This window comes from Lonchura striata, chromosome 1, assembly GCF_050655825.1.
Source record: "Lonchura striata isolate lonStrDom1 chromosome 1, ASM5065582v1, whole genome shotgun sequence".
Lineage (NCBI taxonomy): Eukaryota > Metazoa > Chordata > Aves > Passeriformes > Estrildidae > Lonchura > Lonchura striata.
This window is the reverse complement of record NC_140703.1, coordinates 15,614,046-15,627,816: the sequence shown is the minus strand read 5'-3', so window position 1 is coordinate 15,627,816 and position 13,771 is coordinate 15,614,046. Positions and strand designations below refer to the sequence as shown.

General features: G+C 48.5%; 1 long non-coding RNA gene across 2 annotated transcripts in view; it reads left to right on the top strand.

The window, feature by feature from the left end:
• The first annotated feature begins 5,665 nt into the window (after positions 1-5,665).
• LOC110476647 (uncharacterized) overlaps positions 5,666-13,771 on the top strand; it is a 41,218-nt gene continuing 33,112 nt past the window's right edge. Inside the window, exons 1-2 of one of the 2 annotated variants that reach the window (XR_014950283.1) lie at positions 5,666-9,360; positions 11,874-12,269. This is a non-coding gene — a long non-coding RNA (uncharacterized LOC110476647). Of the gene's footprint in view, positions 12,270-13,771 lie in introns of both variants that reach the window. The other variant, XR_002466463.4, reaches the window with a different exon arrangement.

The following is a 13,771-nucleotide window of genomic DNA, read 5'->3' as shown; positions in this document are numbered from 1 at the left end:
CCAGGCAAGCACAGCATTCCTTATCTGCACATCCTCAGCATCTCCAGCCTGAGCCCTCACCCTGCACAACCACAGACAGCAGCTTCAAGTGTGGAGCCAGACCTGTGCTTGTTTATCCTCCCAGAGGCAAATGTTTGTGGGGCAGAACAACACCTGATCAGGTTGTTGGGCATTTGAGAGCTCCTGTTCACAGATCCTCCAGAACAAAAAAGAGCCAAGCAAGAGGGGCAGGGAAGGGAGGGGAAAGAAACATGTGCTCAGATGTTTAGGTTGCTGCAGCCAACTTCTGCCCACGCTGGAGGAGAGCTTTGAGCTTCTTGCTCTTGATGTAACCACCACCAGGAATTTGTTTTCACAAAACCTTCTTGTATTGAAAGCTACAACTCACACCTCAGTACCTCCTCTGAGAAGAGATGAGTAGCCCTGTTATTAAGCTGTGGGCAGCATCACCTGGAGGGTGATTCTTCACACACCTGCCGCTCTTCAGAAATAGATGGGAAACTTTGTACTGCAAAATAATTTCAAAGGGCAGCAGCTCCAGTGGAATATGGATCATAAAAATAGAGAGTAATGATCATGTGAAGAAAAGCTGACCTAGACTTGATGCAGAAGACCCAGTGCATGGTTGCTCCTACTGCCTGTATAAACAAGATAGAAACCACTTGGAGCTGCTGACTTCCACATGATCCCAGCAGAAAGACTAGGAGAAGGAAGAAAAAAGAAAATAAATGTCTTTCCTATAACTTAGTGAATTCCTTGCAGGAATAGGAAGGAATGGGAACCTAAGCTTGTGCCCTCGTTGGGCCCCCTCCCACAACAGCTGTAACCAGTCACAAGGTAGGATAGAGCAGGGCAAGGTAAAGGTTGTGTGCAAATGCCTCGCTGAGCTTTCTGGTGTGGTCCTACAAGAGCACTTGGGGGTGAGGACTGAACTCTTTTGGTAAAAACAAGATTTTAACTGGTTGGACTGACTGCAGGGTGGGGAAGAGATGAAGAAACCTCTAGTCCTAACCAAGAAGCTGCTGCTCTCTTCCTCCATCACTGCAGGCAAGTTTCGTCTCTCCCCTATTTTCTCCCCCATTTCATCTTGCACCCTTCCTGGCCTTCTAGCCTGCTGTTTGTACAGTAGTTCCCAAGCACATCCTGGATGTATTTCATTTCCCTTAATTGCACTTTTTAAATGATACCTGGAGGTCCTCAGTAAATGGTAGCTGATGGTAGCTGAATGTGTGAGCAGTATGGAAGCACAGTGCCTGCCAGCCCCCAGGTGCTGGGGTATGTTGTTGAGTTGCTTGTCTGCCCTATTTACATGGAGACTAATCAGCTCTCCATGGAATTTCTGTTTGATCCTTTGGCCTGTCTCAAGGGAAACACAACACTAACTGACAAAATATGTATATTTTGGCTTTCAAAAACTATTACACTTTGCAAATGTCACCCAGACATTGAGCTTTGTGGTTGCCAGGGAAACATCATGGGAGATAACCTGATCGCAGCTGTGAACAGCATCCTTTCCTCTCCTGGTGTGAAACCTGCACTTCCAGAAATACCTGCTCTTGTCTTGGGGTATTTAATCTTTAGAAAGCAGAGGTCTGAAAAGTATTTATTGAAAAATAAGGTTATTTGCAGTCTAGAAGGTATTTCCTTCTGAAATGGAGCTATCTGTGGGGACTTGCTCCTAGGGCTCAAAGGCAATGGCTCAGCAGCAGAGGGTTTGTTGTGCCCCGATAATATCGGTGTCTGCTGGAAGAGCCACAGCCTTGTTCAGATAATGTGGGATAGAATCAATGGTGGGGGGGTTGTATAGTGTCAGCCTAGGGTTTGAAAAACTCGCTCTCCCTGGAGCTATCAGCTCAGAGGATCACAGGCTGGAGTCAGTGCTGGAGCTCCAGATAAGATAGATGGAGGCTCTTGTCTGTGACCTGGCATAAAAAGGGCTGTGCTGAGTGGTCCCAGAGGCTGTCAGGCATTGAGTGCCTCTTGCAGTGAGGGAACCTCAAGCTGTTGTTCCCAAAAAAACACGTTTCTGTTCTCCTCTTTAATAATGTGCTATGTGCTGTCAGGTGGAGGTGGGATGTCAGGGGATCTACTCTGACCTTCCCTCTGTGCCAGGTAGGGCCAACCCCCTGGGAAGGCAAAACTGCATCCTGCCTTGTAAGTGATAATAGCCCTGAGCATCTCTGCCTGTTCCTCCAACCTTTGAAGAGGTGCAGCAGCCCTGGGCACAGGTGGTGGTGAGCTCTGGGCTGGGGCTAGTGGGACACAGGCCATGGGTGTGCCACATGTGCTGGCAGCAGCTCTGGTGAGGGAGAAGGGGGGACGAGCACGTGGCCCCGGGGAAGCCTGATGTGTGTCTTCCCTTTCTGGTGTGACAGAATGGCACTTTAAAGATGTGAGATGCAGCTCTTTTCCCTACACTCAAAGAGCCAGTTGACAAGCTGCTGTCAGGGTAATGTTGTCTAACTCCCTTTCCCCCAATAATTTCCCTGGTAAAACTGCAGTGCAGTGGAATCAAATGGTGACAGAAACCAGTGGGGGAATATACGTGTTTTCTTTCTTTCTTTCTATTTTTTTTTCCAAGTGTGTGCCTGTATTGGGAGCCATGTGCACATCGGTAAATCTCGCCAGTTCAAAGAAATGTTTTTAGTGTTCATATTCAAACTTTAGCTCTTTCCCCTCTGCTAAAGAAACAACAAAGCCTTAAAGATGCTCCCAGCTTGCATGGGATTAAAAAGACATTGTGGCTGAAGTGAAAAACAGCATCTCATGTTTTTCCTTTGGGTTACATGTGCAGAAAAAGCCTCTCTGCTGCTCTTTTAGCTGGTGCTGTGAAAACTCTTCTCTGATGAGGAAAGGTAAACTGTAGGTGGAGGAGGGAGAAGAGGGCTATGGTTATAAAACTACCTTGCAGGCAGACAGCTCATGCCCTGGGTCATGCCAGAATTTCTGTGAGCAAACCTGGGAGTGGGACTGGCAGTGCTGGAGCGCTGCTGTGCACTTGGCCCTTGACGGCGTAATTACAATTAACGCCTCCTGTTTGCCCCAGTCATTTTCCTTAGGTGATTGGCTGTGGTTCACTGGTGGTTCCTCTCCTCGTTTCCAGAAAGAGGTGAGAATCTTCTGTGTGTACAGGGAGAGGGAAGGATCAAGAAGGCTGCAGCTTCCCACCAGCTTTGTGCAGTGCAGCTGGTGCTTCTCATTGCCTGATGCTGGAGTAGAAGTGTGGCTGCAAGTCTCCTCCTCTCATGCAGTGTCTTTCCTCTCTAAGGAAAGTCTCCATTATTCAATTTTGTTAGAAGCTTTTACTCTAAGAGCCCCTCTTTGCCATCCTAACTCCTGTCAGGCTTCACTAAGGGTTTTTAGAAGGGTCTTTCCTTACTTTTTAGTCTTTCCTCTAAGCTTAGCAGAGCAGAGAAGACCTGATTGTGTCCCTCAGAACGCTAACCATGACAGGCTGGTCAGCCCTCTCTTAGTATTCAAAGTAGGGTGTTTTACTCTTAGGATGGATGTAATTTGTTTTAAGGCAAATCCTTGGGGTTTCATTTTGCTTTCCAAAGTCCAACAGCTGCTTAGGCTACGTTTGCTCAAGAGCTGAAAACCCTGCAAGGGTTTGTCCATGAGTGCTGCCTTGGCTCATTAGGATTAATCTAAGCAATTGCCTCGCCCTTTCCTTCAAAGGGCTTAGGCCTATTTCACTCAGTGATGAATTTGACCCCAAAATTTAAAAATCTACTTATTTTGTACTTCCCATCCTCAAAAAACCCTAAAAAAAAAAAAAAAAAAAAATCAGATATCCTTTGGTAAAAGGGTACCGTAGTTTCTGCATAGAGCTAATAAGGCAGAGGGATGTGGAATTAATGAAATGCTGATTTTTGCCTTTTTTTTTGTTTTGTTTTGAATAAGCTACATCAAATTACTTATCACTCAGTCCTTAGGAACTGCATTAGCACAGTGGAAGAACTGATTGCATAAATGCCAGCTGTAACTCTCTTATTTTGGTAACAAGGCATTACTAAAGGCAGAAAGGCAGATTAATTCAGTGCCACGCTCCCATGAGACCAGTGTCCTTGTGTCTGAGCCTGGCTTAGGAACCCTCTGCTACCTGGTTTTTGCTTTCAGCCTTGGATGTGGGGATGGTAGTAGTGGTTCAAAATGCACATCTGTTTTTGCAGCAAGAAGTCATGAAGGGTGTGCACATATAGGTTAATTGTCAAGGGAAACCGACTTCAAGTACCATCAGACTGTTTTCAAATGTAATTGTGACATCTAAGAGGATGATCTTTGAAAGATCAGAGAGTAGAAATTATTCTCTTGCTTTGCACATCTGAGTGCAGTTTGGCTACAGTCAAAGTAGCTGTTTCAGCCTACACTGTCAGTTTGCTCTTATCTCCCTTTCCTCTTGTTGTATTATTAATAATAATGAAAAAAGTTAAAGACGGCGGTAAAGACCAATCTGCGTGGGGCAGGGCTGGAGCCAGCGACTGCTCTGAGTCATTGTGGATGGTGACCAGCGTTTGAGTGCCCCTCAAAGGGACGTGCGGGCCCCGGGGATGGCAGGGAGCTCTTTGCCACGCTGCCTGCGGGCGTTTGAAAGGCACGGCTGCTGGATTTGAGCTCGCTCGTTTGCTTCATCTTCCCTCCCTCTCTCCCCTCGCACAGCTGCAGTTAGTAATGAAGCTGGCAGCCTTAGAAAGTCACTAGAAGTAACCCAGCTGCCTCCGCGGGTTCACGGAGAGAACGACTTTGTAGCAGCTCTCAGTCAGTCCATTAATTGCACATAATAAGGCGTTTAGTGACAGAAGGATGGTTGATGAGCCTTAGCTGAAATAACAAGGGCCTGCCAAGGGCTGTGTTGCTTTGTCAGGGAGGGTTGTGGAGGGTCCTGGCGCTCAAGTGCGGAGCTGGAGCCGTGCAGGGATGAGAGCAGTGGGAACCTGCTGCTCCCTGATCTGGAGGGCGCAGAGCTGGCCCGGCACTGAGCAGGGAAGCACATCCATGCTGAAGGACTAGCAGGGCTGATCCGCTCTGGGGACAGCAGGTCTCTGCATCTCCAGCAGGGTCTGCCTGATGAAAGCCGTGGGGAGCTGCCCCACTGCCAGAGGGGCACCTGCTGGCTGCACCGCCAAGCACCTCGTGAGAGATGAGCTGCTCCAAATGGGCTGGATGTGGGACCTCCATCCCTGTGAGAAAGAGCAGGGCAGATTGCATGGGAAACCAGGGTGGACTGGGAAACTCGGGCTCTCTGGTTACCAAGCTGGCTCTCTTGGTTTTGATGGGAGAATGAGTAATGGGTTGAGGTGGGTGCTTGCCCCAGCTGTCTGACAGATTCTTTGTGAGCTGGCATGGGCCCAGAGAAGAGGAGGACAATGACATGGCAAGGGGATGCACTGGCAGTTGTTTCTGCAGGGAGGAGTGTGGGGGTGTCCACGCGATGCAGCCAGGCTTGCTTGGAGCAGCTCAGTCCCTCATTAATACAGCAGCTGTTCCCACAGCACCAAGCATTTCACCAGCATCAGCCCCTGGTGTTGTGGGGCTCCCTACCTCTCATTCCCAGCTCAGCTCTGTGGGCAAGCAAGCCCAGGAGTTGGCACATCAGAGCCACGCAGCTCCCATCCATCTCGGTGGGGAAACCGCTAGTGACAGCATCCACGCTGGAAGAACCCAGCCTGTGGAGGTAAAGAGGAGCCCAGGGTTGTCCCCCACAACTGGAGGGAGAGCAGGCTCTGCATGGCTGGCCCACAATGAGGGACACCCTGCAAGGGTGGGCATATGCAGGTGGTCCCTGGAGCCCACAGCTGGAACATCTGCCTCGATTTTGGTCTGTGCAGCTGCCTGGCTGGTTGGCACATCCCTCACCTGGCAGGTGGTCTGTGCTAGCAGTTGGCAGGAGGTGTTCCTTTGTCTGAATGAGCACTTGGGAATGTCAGCATTTCTCCAGGCTAGTTTACTGTTCTCCTTACCTATTTATTTTAATGTCTCTGTCATGTGCAGCACTACTTCTTCTAGAGGGTCTGGATGTTTCACAAAGAGATGTAAATATTACCCCTGCATGGAGAAACAAGGGTACAGCACAAATGATAGCTTTGAGCACAGGTTTTCCAGCCCTGAACTCTCACTCCATCATGCAAGGTCCAGAAGGAACAGGAGGCAGGTCTGGCACAGAAACCTGCAGGAGAGGGAACAACAGCTTTCCAGGTCAGATTACAGAGGTGGATTATGGCTTCTATGAAAGGTCTTAGGAAATGTGGGGAATTGGCAGCCCTGTTGGCTGTGACACCTCTGTGGATCTTTCATGCACCCCTTTACCATGGTAGAGGGGGACATGACCTGTCCCTCTGCTCAGATGGGAACATTCTGGGGGAGCTGTCCCATGAGCTGAGTGATACCATCCGCTCTGAGCAGTGGGTATTGATGCTGCCACCTTTATTACTATTTTTAATTAACACCCTGTCATGGCTTGGCAACATTCCCTGTGCCTCAGGACGTCTGGACAAGGTCTGGCTACCTTCCTCCCCAGGGCATTCCTGACAGCCAGCCCAGGGCTTGGAGGCAGACAGCTCCTTGGTGACATGATATCAAAGCTCACAGTTAAACAGCTGCTCCTGTCTGTGCTTTCTCCAGGGCTGTCCTTGTCCTCTTCCATGTCCTTCCAAGGAGAGAGGCAAGGACCTGGCACAGCTGGCCTGTCCCACTCCTGGCAGCAAGCATTGTGCTGATGTTTTGGGCAGCCCTGCTTTGCTGGTGTGCCTTATTTGTTGTACAGCTGAAGTGGACAGAACACAGGCTGACGTCAGATCTTTATCACCTACCTACAGCTTCCATTCATTGCTCTACTTCTCTCCATCTGGGAGGAAAGCTGGAAAGCTCTCCACCTTCTCTTTCTCTCTAAAGACTTCAGCCTCCTTCTACTCACCTAGTCTAGACAGCCTTGCTTTCATAGAGTTTTTGAGGTTTTGCCTTGAGCTTTTCAAAACCTGGAGACCTGAAGCATACACTGCTCATAGGAGTGTGAAGCTCTCTGGCCAGAACCCATGACTTTTGTTTGCTTTTCAACAGGGGAAACACGTCTGCAAATCCTCACATCAGAAATCCTGGGTAGATCATAACAGATCTTTGGTAGGATGCAAAGAAGTGGAATGTGTTTATTCACAGAAAATTGCAACTTCAGCTGGCAAATTATTTTGATTTATTCCAAAATAAAGTGTTACAGCTGGAATGGAGGGCTTTTTTTTTTTTTTTTTTTTTTTTTTGTAAATTTGTTGAAAGAGGGAGATTTGTCACACTTGTGCAAGCTAGATTTGGAGGGAAAGGTCTTGACCTTGCTTCCAAAAGGGGAAAAAAGAAGCATCAGGGCTCGCTTCTCCTGTTGTCTCACTTGACCTCCTTGACATCCTGCTTCATCCAGATGCAGCACGTGTAGAGACACCAGTTATGTTGCAGACAGGTGGTTGGAGGCCTTGGCTCAGGAGGCAGCAATCCAGAGGAGTTCCTGGGCATGTACTGCCCTCCTGGCTTTCCCATGTCTGCTGGGTAGAGGAAGAGCTCCCTCAAACACAGCAGTGGCTGAATGAAGCTCTTGATCTCCAAGCTTTGACCAAAAGCACCTCCCAAAAGGGAGACCAGGCATGACTCTGAGTCACACAAACATGTGGATTATTAAGAAAACAAAGCAGCATCTACCTTGGAAATCTTTCTGAAAGGGCTCTGCCCTGCCCCCAGCAGCAGAGACTGCTGAGCAAATAAATGGCATGCATATGGCATGCACAAGTGACCTTGTGGCTCTCCCAAACCTCCTGCGTGACGTTTCTCCCTCTCTCAGCCCCTAAATTATCAGGCTAGCCCAGAGATCTGAGGCCTTGAGGGGAGGAACATCAGGAGATGGGCAAAGATTTCCAAAAGAGGCTCTTACCCTGATGTAGTTGTCCAGCTCTTTTTATTGCATGGTCCAAGGGAAGAGCAGGGGAAAGAGGGCAAACAGAAAGGGACATCACCTTATCTAGGCTCTGGACAGGGAGGGCTCTTTTGGCTCTCTGCTAACCCTGTTGGGGCTGGAAGGAGGGATCTAGGTTTATCTGATTAGTGTCACAGGGGTCCTGGGAAATGGGGAAACATGGCTTGAGTGCACTGTAACACCTGTGTGCCCAGGAGACAGGCAGGGAGTGCTGCTCCTGGGCTGCCACAGCTGTGCGCAGCATCCTTGACCTCGGCGTGCTGGGGCAGCGTGCTCTGCCCTGATGCTCTGTGCTGCTCTGAAGCCTGAGCTAAAATAGGGAGGCCTGCCCAGAAGAGCTCACACACTGGAAATTCAGATCCTGGTGGCTGTGTCTGGAGCTGAGAGGTTCCTGGTGGGAGGCTCTTGCTGTAGGACAGGTCCATTATGGAGTGCTAGCTCATGAGCAGGGACTGCTGGAGCAAACTACTCTAGGAAACAGCCTTAATTCAATAAGTAGCTCTTACCTCCCAATCAATGCCAGACCTCTGCCCCCTCCCAGCCCTGTTGCTGGAAGTGCCATTCTTCTGGCAGAAGGCAACACTGACTCTGATAGCTCTGGCTTCAGCAAAGGAGCACAGAAGAGCCAGTGAGCCTCTGGGCTTGTGGAGTCCTCGCAGTTCTGGTGGCTCTGAGCTGCTCCTCTGGGCAGGTCTGAGGGTGCCTCAATTTACACATCAGACACTGCTGACTGAGGCCTTCCTCTCCGTTGCTTATTGTTCTGCCAGACCCCAAGTGCTGCAGCTGAGTATTTCAATGCCAAGTGTCTGCCCCAGGCTGATTTATCTTTTTTCCTTTAAACAGAAGCTTCAGCAATAATTGGATCTGTTGTTTCTCAGAGTGAGACTAAGGGAAAATATGTTCATAAAAAATGTTGCTATGCTGGAGAAATGCAATGCCTCTGGCCTCAGTGGGCATCTGCAGTCCCCACTCCTCTTACTTCGCACACAGAGTCATGAAGGGATGCCCAGCTGGCCACCTCTGCTCCACGTGCTGTTCCTCATGTTCTGGATGCTGGAGTCTCCTTTGGAGGGGTACAGAGCTGTCTGAGCATATCGAGGCAACCAAACTAATTTCCTCTTCATTTTGTACTGCCAGGACTAGTGGGTATCTCTGTGTCTCACCCCTCTTTCTCTCTGCTCTACAGGTCTTCAGGGAAAAATCAACTCATTTTAACATATGACATGAGCCCTGGTGCTGTAAGCATGACCTCAGGAGAACAGCTTGTGAAGAGAACTGTCACTGGGGAGACTGATGAGCAGCACACAGATGGCAAGGGGTACAGCCTCATTCCAAAGAGCAAGGCTAAACCTGTGTAAGGCCATACCTGTGCTTGTCAGGCAGTCCCATCCAGCCCAGCACTAAGTTAGGTAGGAAACCAGCACAGAAAAACATGCTGAAGAACCTGAGTTTCTTTTTTTCTACCTTCAGTTCCAGCTGTTATTCTTTTAGTGAGTGAGAGGAATTCAAGCTATTTGTTCCTGGCTGTCAGACCTTAGCTTCTGGGCTGTTGCCTCTTATTTGTTTTTAGTTGCCTGGCTCCTCACAGTGATCTATTTCTTCCTGTGTATTTGGTATTTCACCCTATGGGCAATGATTTCCCCTTTGTCACCAAAATATTGCATTACCATTCATCTATTTTTGTCTGTGCTAAGTTTGTTTAGAAAGCCAAGGAACAAGAAAACCAGCAGACTGAAAGGAGTTTCATCCCATCCTCTTTTCAGTGCTGCCTGCTACCAGCTCCTTTCTAGTCAGGTTGCTACTCATCTTCAGTGCTCACAGTAATTCTCAGCTTTGCTGGCTTAACTGTTAATTTTCCACTAGCAGGCATTTTCTGTAGAGTCCAGGCAGATGAGATCTGCTGCCATGCCTTTGTCTAGGGATGTATTTCACCAAACCAGTGCCATCTGTGTAGAATATGACTCACCTGTTGTAAAATCCACCTTGCCTCTGAATTTTGCTTAGCTTTGCCTTCCATGTAGGCCTTACCTTCTCAGGAGGTCTGCAAGGCTTATGTCCTGCCTGAGTGTTCAGGTCTGTGTATCCATCACGTGCTGTTCTTCAGTCTTCTAGTACCACATTTCCTCTTCATGCCCTGCTTGTTACATCCTTTAGAAACCCCTGCTACCAGCCCTTTGCTTTATTCTGGTATCTCCCTCTGAGTTTGGATTTGGAGTTTGTCTCACTGTCTCCTTCACTCAGTTAAAGCACATCAATTTTCTACTGGAAACTTTCATATCCAAGTCCTCCTCCCTATCAAACTTTGTACCTTTCCTCTTTTATTCCTGATCCTCCTCCTCACTGAGAACTTGACCTGATATTTCTTTCCTTTTAAGGTCAACTCTCAATTTTCTTTTTGACAAACAAAATAATTTGAGTGCTTTACATGCCTGCTGGAAAGCTTGGGGGTGTGGGGGGTGCCCCCTGGACCACTGAGATAATTTGGCTCCTTTCTAGATCCTCTTCTTCCAGCAATACTCTGAATGTTGTTACCACACTGGAGGCAGTGGGCTGGCATTCACATTACCAGCATGGATTACAGGTGTATTTGACTTGCTTCCTCATTATTCCCAGTGGAATGCCCATTACCTCTTGCCACAGCTTTATGCAGTTAGCTCATGTGCTGTCATGAGCTCCAAAACCCCTTCCAGAGCCTCTGCTTTCCAGTCACAGCATCCTAGGAGTCTGCCTGGAATTTCTTATTCCAGGAACAACTTCGAGTAGTAAAATGCCATTTAAGCGGGCTTTGCTCACTGAACTGTGGAGACTGCTGTGCATGGTTGCCCTGTGCTCCTCATTATTCATCACTTTGAATCTCTTTGTCATTTATGCACTGCAACAGCACTGAGATTTGCATCTGCTTCCCAGCCATGGAAATGCTGGAAAGTGTCAGGCCTCAAGCAGCTCCCCAAAGAGCCCTGCTTGAAACACTCCCATCTGTAGATGATTCACCACTGACAATTTCTTGTTGAGATCTGTCAGCCAGCTCTTAATGTAGTAAACGTGTGGTTTATTGATATTATATACTGCTGATTTTTTAATCAGAGTGTTGTACAGTCGAATGTCAAATGCCTTACAACAGTCCTCCCTAAAGCTGACTTGGAGCCAGCCTTGGAGTCAAGTGGTAGGTGTGATATGTGTCAAATAATTGTGTCATCTCATCAGGGAAAGCCCACAAATCTAGCTGAGCCAACTGTTAAATATATCCCCATCCTCTGCCATCACTTACCACCACAAAACTCTTGGGAAATTCATTCCAGTGTCTCCAAGCTTATTGCTGCCTCACTGTGTGCCCCCACATCCTCTGGAGCAGGAGTTTTGCTGCATCTTTCTTCCACCCAACATCAGTGTGGGCCTCTCCTCGGCCAGGCAGTGTACCTGATGCTCAGCACTGGGCAGGCCCCAAGGAAAATGGGAAGTGCAGTGGATGGTCCTCAACATCCTCTGTCTCCAAAGGCAGTTGAAGGTGTAATTATTGCTCTCCTCCCCCTGCTCCTTCTGGTGTGCACAAGCTGGAAACCTGGATTCTGGGGAAGCAGAGAGGATGCTGAAGAGGACCCAGTTCTACAGGAGATGTTCACTCATCCCAGAGCTGAACCCGAGACCGATGGGCCCAGCCAAACTTTTCCCTGCTGAAAAGACCAGTGATGCCATGTTCTTCCAGGGCCCTTGGTGGAGGTTGGAGAGACCATGTCCTGGGGGCTCTGGAGGAGCAGAGAGGGACAGGGGACAGGTGGTGCTCTGTCCCCTCTCTGCACTGCATTGTAACTCTGCTGCACTTAGTTTAAGTCAGCTGGTAATCGCATGCGGTGATAAATAGTGAGAGACAGGAGTTCGTTGCAAACAAATGAGCCTCAACTAACCTCATTTCTTCTTTTGACAGGATAACAAGCTTAGAGGATAAATTCTCCCCTGCCAGAATTTGTTTCTCTGCTGCCAGCCACCTCAGCATTTAGCAAAACCCCATTCTTTGCTCAATTCCAGGCTGCTTAAAGCAAAGGCGGGTTCAGACCACCCTCCTCAAGTTTTGGCTTCAGTCCCACAAGCTTTTTTCCTGCAGGCTGCTGTACTTGTTCCTAAGACCTTCATCTCTGGAGATGCTCAAGCCTCCCCACTGCCTGCAGCTGGCAGGAGAACTCTGGGGCAGGATGGCAGAGCCCACATTGACCTGAGACCCCGTGGCAGAACCAGCTGGGTGCATCAGCAGCAAGGCCATTTCTTCTCAGCAGCCCTTGCAGTGTATGAGAAGAGGCTGTTCCCGGGCAGCTCAGAAGTACTGGTAAGTAAATTGGCAAGAACTTGGGATTTTCCTTGGGTATCTGTCAGGTGTTGCTTGGTTTTGAGACATTGCTGGTGTTGGGCACTTTGGAAGTGCCTTTCCTACCCTTCTGGAAGTCATGCAGGCTCTCAGCTGTGTGTTGTGCCTGTTTTTAAAGGAGCTTTCTCTCAGCAGAACTTCAGAACCTCGCAAGAGTCCAGAAATGCCTGGAAATATATAAAGTACTTAGGAAAAGAGGCCAGGTTTGCAGAAATCTGAGAAGACCACTCAGAGGCTGGGGAGTTTGGGGTTCTCTGCCTGTGACTCAGTGTTTTGGAGTGCTCTGGTTATCCAGCGCCTCTAAAATACCCAGCTGTGAGATGCAGAGCAGAAAGTACATGAGTGAAAGTCTTCAGTAACTGAAGCACCCTGAAAGGACTTTGAAAAGGTCTTTCCACCCTGAAAATGTGGCCCTTTTCACAGTTCCTTTGTTGCAAATAAGAGCCTGGATCGTTATGTTCTCTTAGGCAAAGGTACTGGGTAAGTAGACATGATTAAATAATTAAAAAGTGCTTTTCTTCACTCATGGTCATTGCGTCACATCCTCTCTGAGCACAGCTCTGTGTGCAGTGCTAAACAGAGCCCTTTGCCAATTTCTCCCAATTGGTCAAGGTCTTGAAGAGTGAAATCAGCAGCATTCAAAATTAAGCAAAACTCTGCCAGCATTAGGTTTCGTTACAAAGTGAAATTTGCCCATGCTTAATTTTGAGGATTTGTTAAGGGGCGCAACCTGGGCCCCAATCCAAGCGGTGCTGGCGGGATAAAAGCCCTCCCCACGCCACCAAGGCAGACATTTCAGGGGCACCATTTGCAGTGTGGTGGTCCCTCTGTGCAAGGAAAATAGCTGTCCATTTCAACACAGGCTGACCTACTGCCTGCTCAGGGACTTGCCTGGCCTGTCTGTCTTTCTCCAGAAGTGCTGAGCATGTACAATTCCCACTGACTTCTTTGTGGGTAAGCTGTGGGTTTGACAGGTTAGATCCATAGTTTGGGGGATTTTTATCATATCTGGTGACATCTAAAAAATTTAAAATAGATTAAAATACAGTTCAATCTTAACCCTGCCTGCAGATTAGCATTTTAACCAAGTTCCCACCGTGCTGGATGAAGTGCGTCAGAGCGCCTTTCCTTATGAGAAACTACTGCTTGAGTGCAACTGTGATGCAAGAGCAGATCAATCTGCCCCCTTAGATTGCAGCTGCTCTAAAGTTTTGCACTTGTCCTGAATACAGAATTCAAAACAAAGCTTGAGAGCCTGCGTTGACTGAGAATAAGATTTGTGCAAACCCCTGCCAAGTGATAAGGCAGCTCCCCCTGGCTCTGAGAACGGAGCTTTCATCCCCAGCCATGCTCAGGTGCGAGGGGAAGCTGGAGCTTCTGTGAGAACACCCAGTCCTGCAGCTCTGGGGTATGTGGAGGCTCTTGAAAAGTGCAGACTGGGCGTCTTTCACCTGTGGTTTACC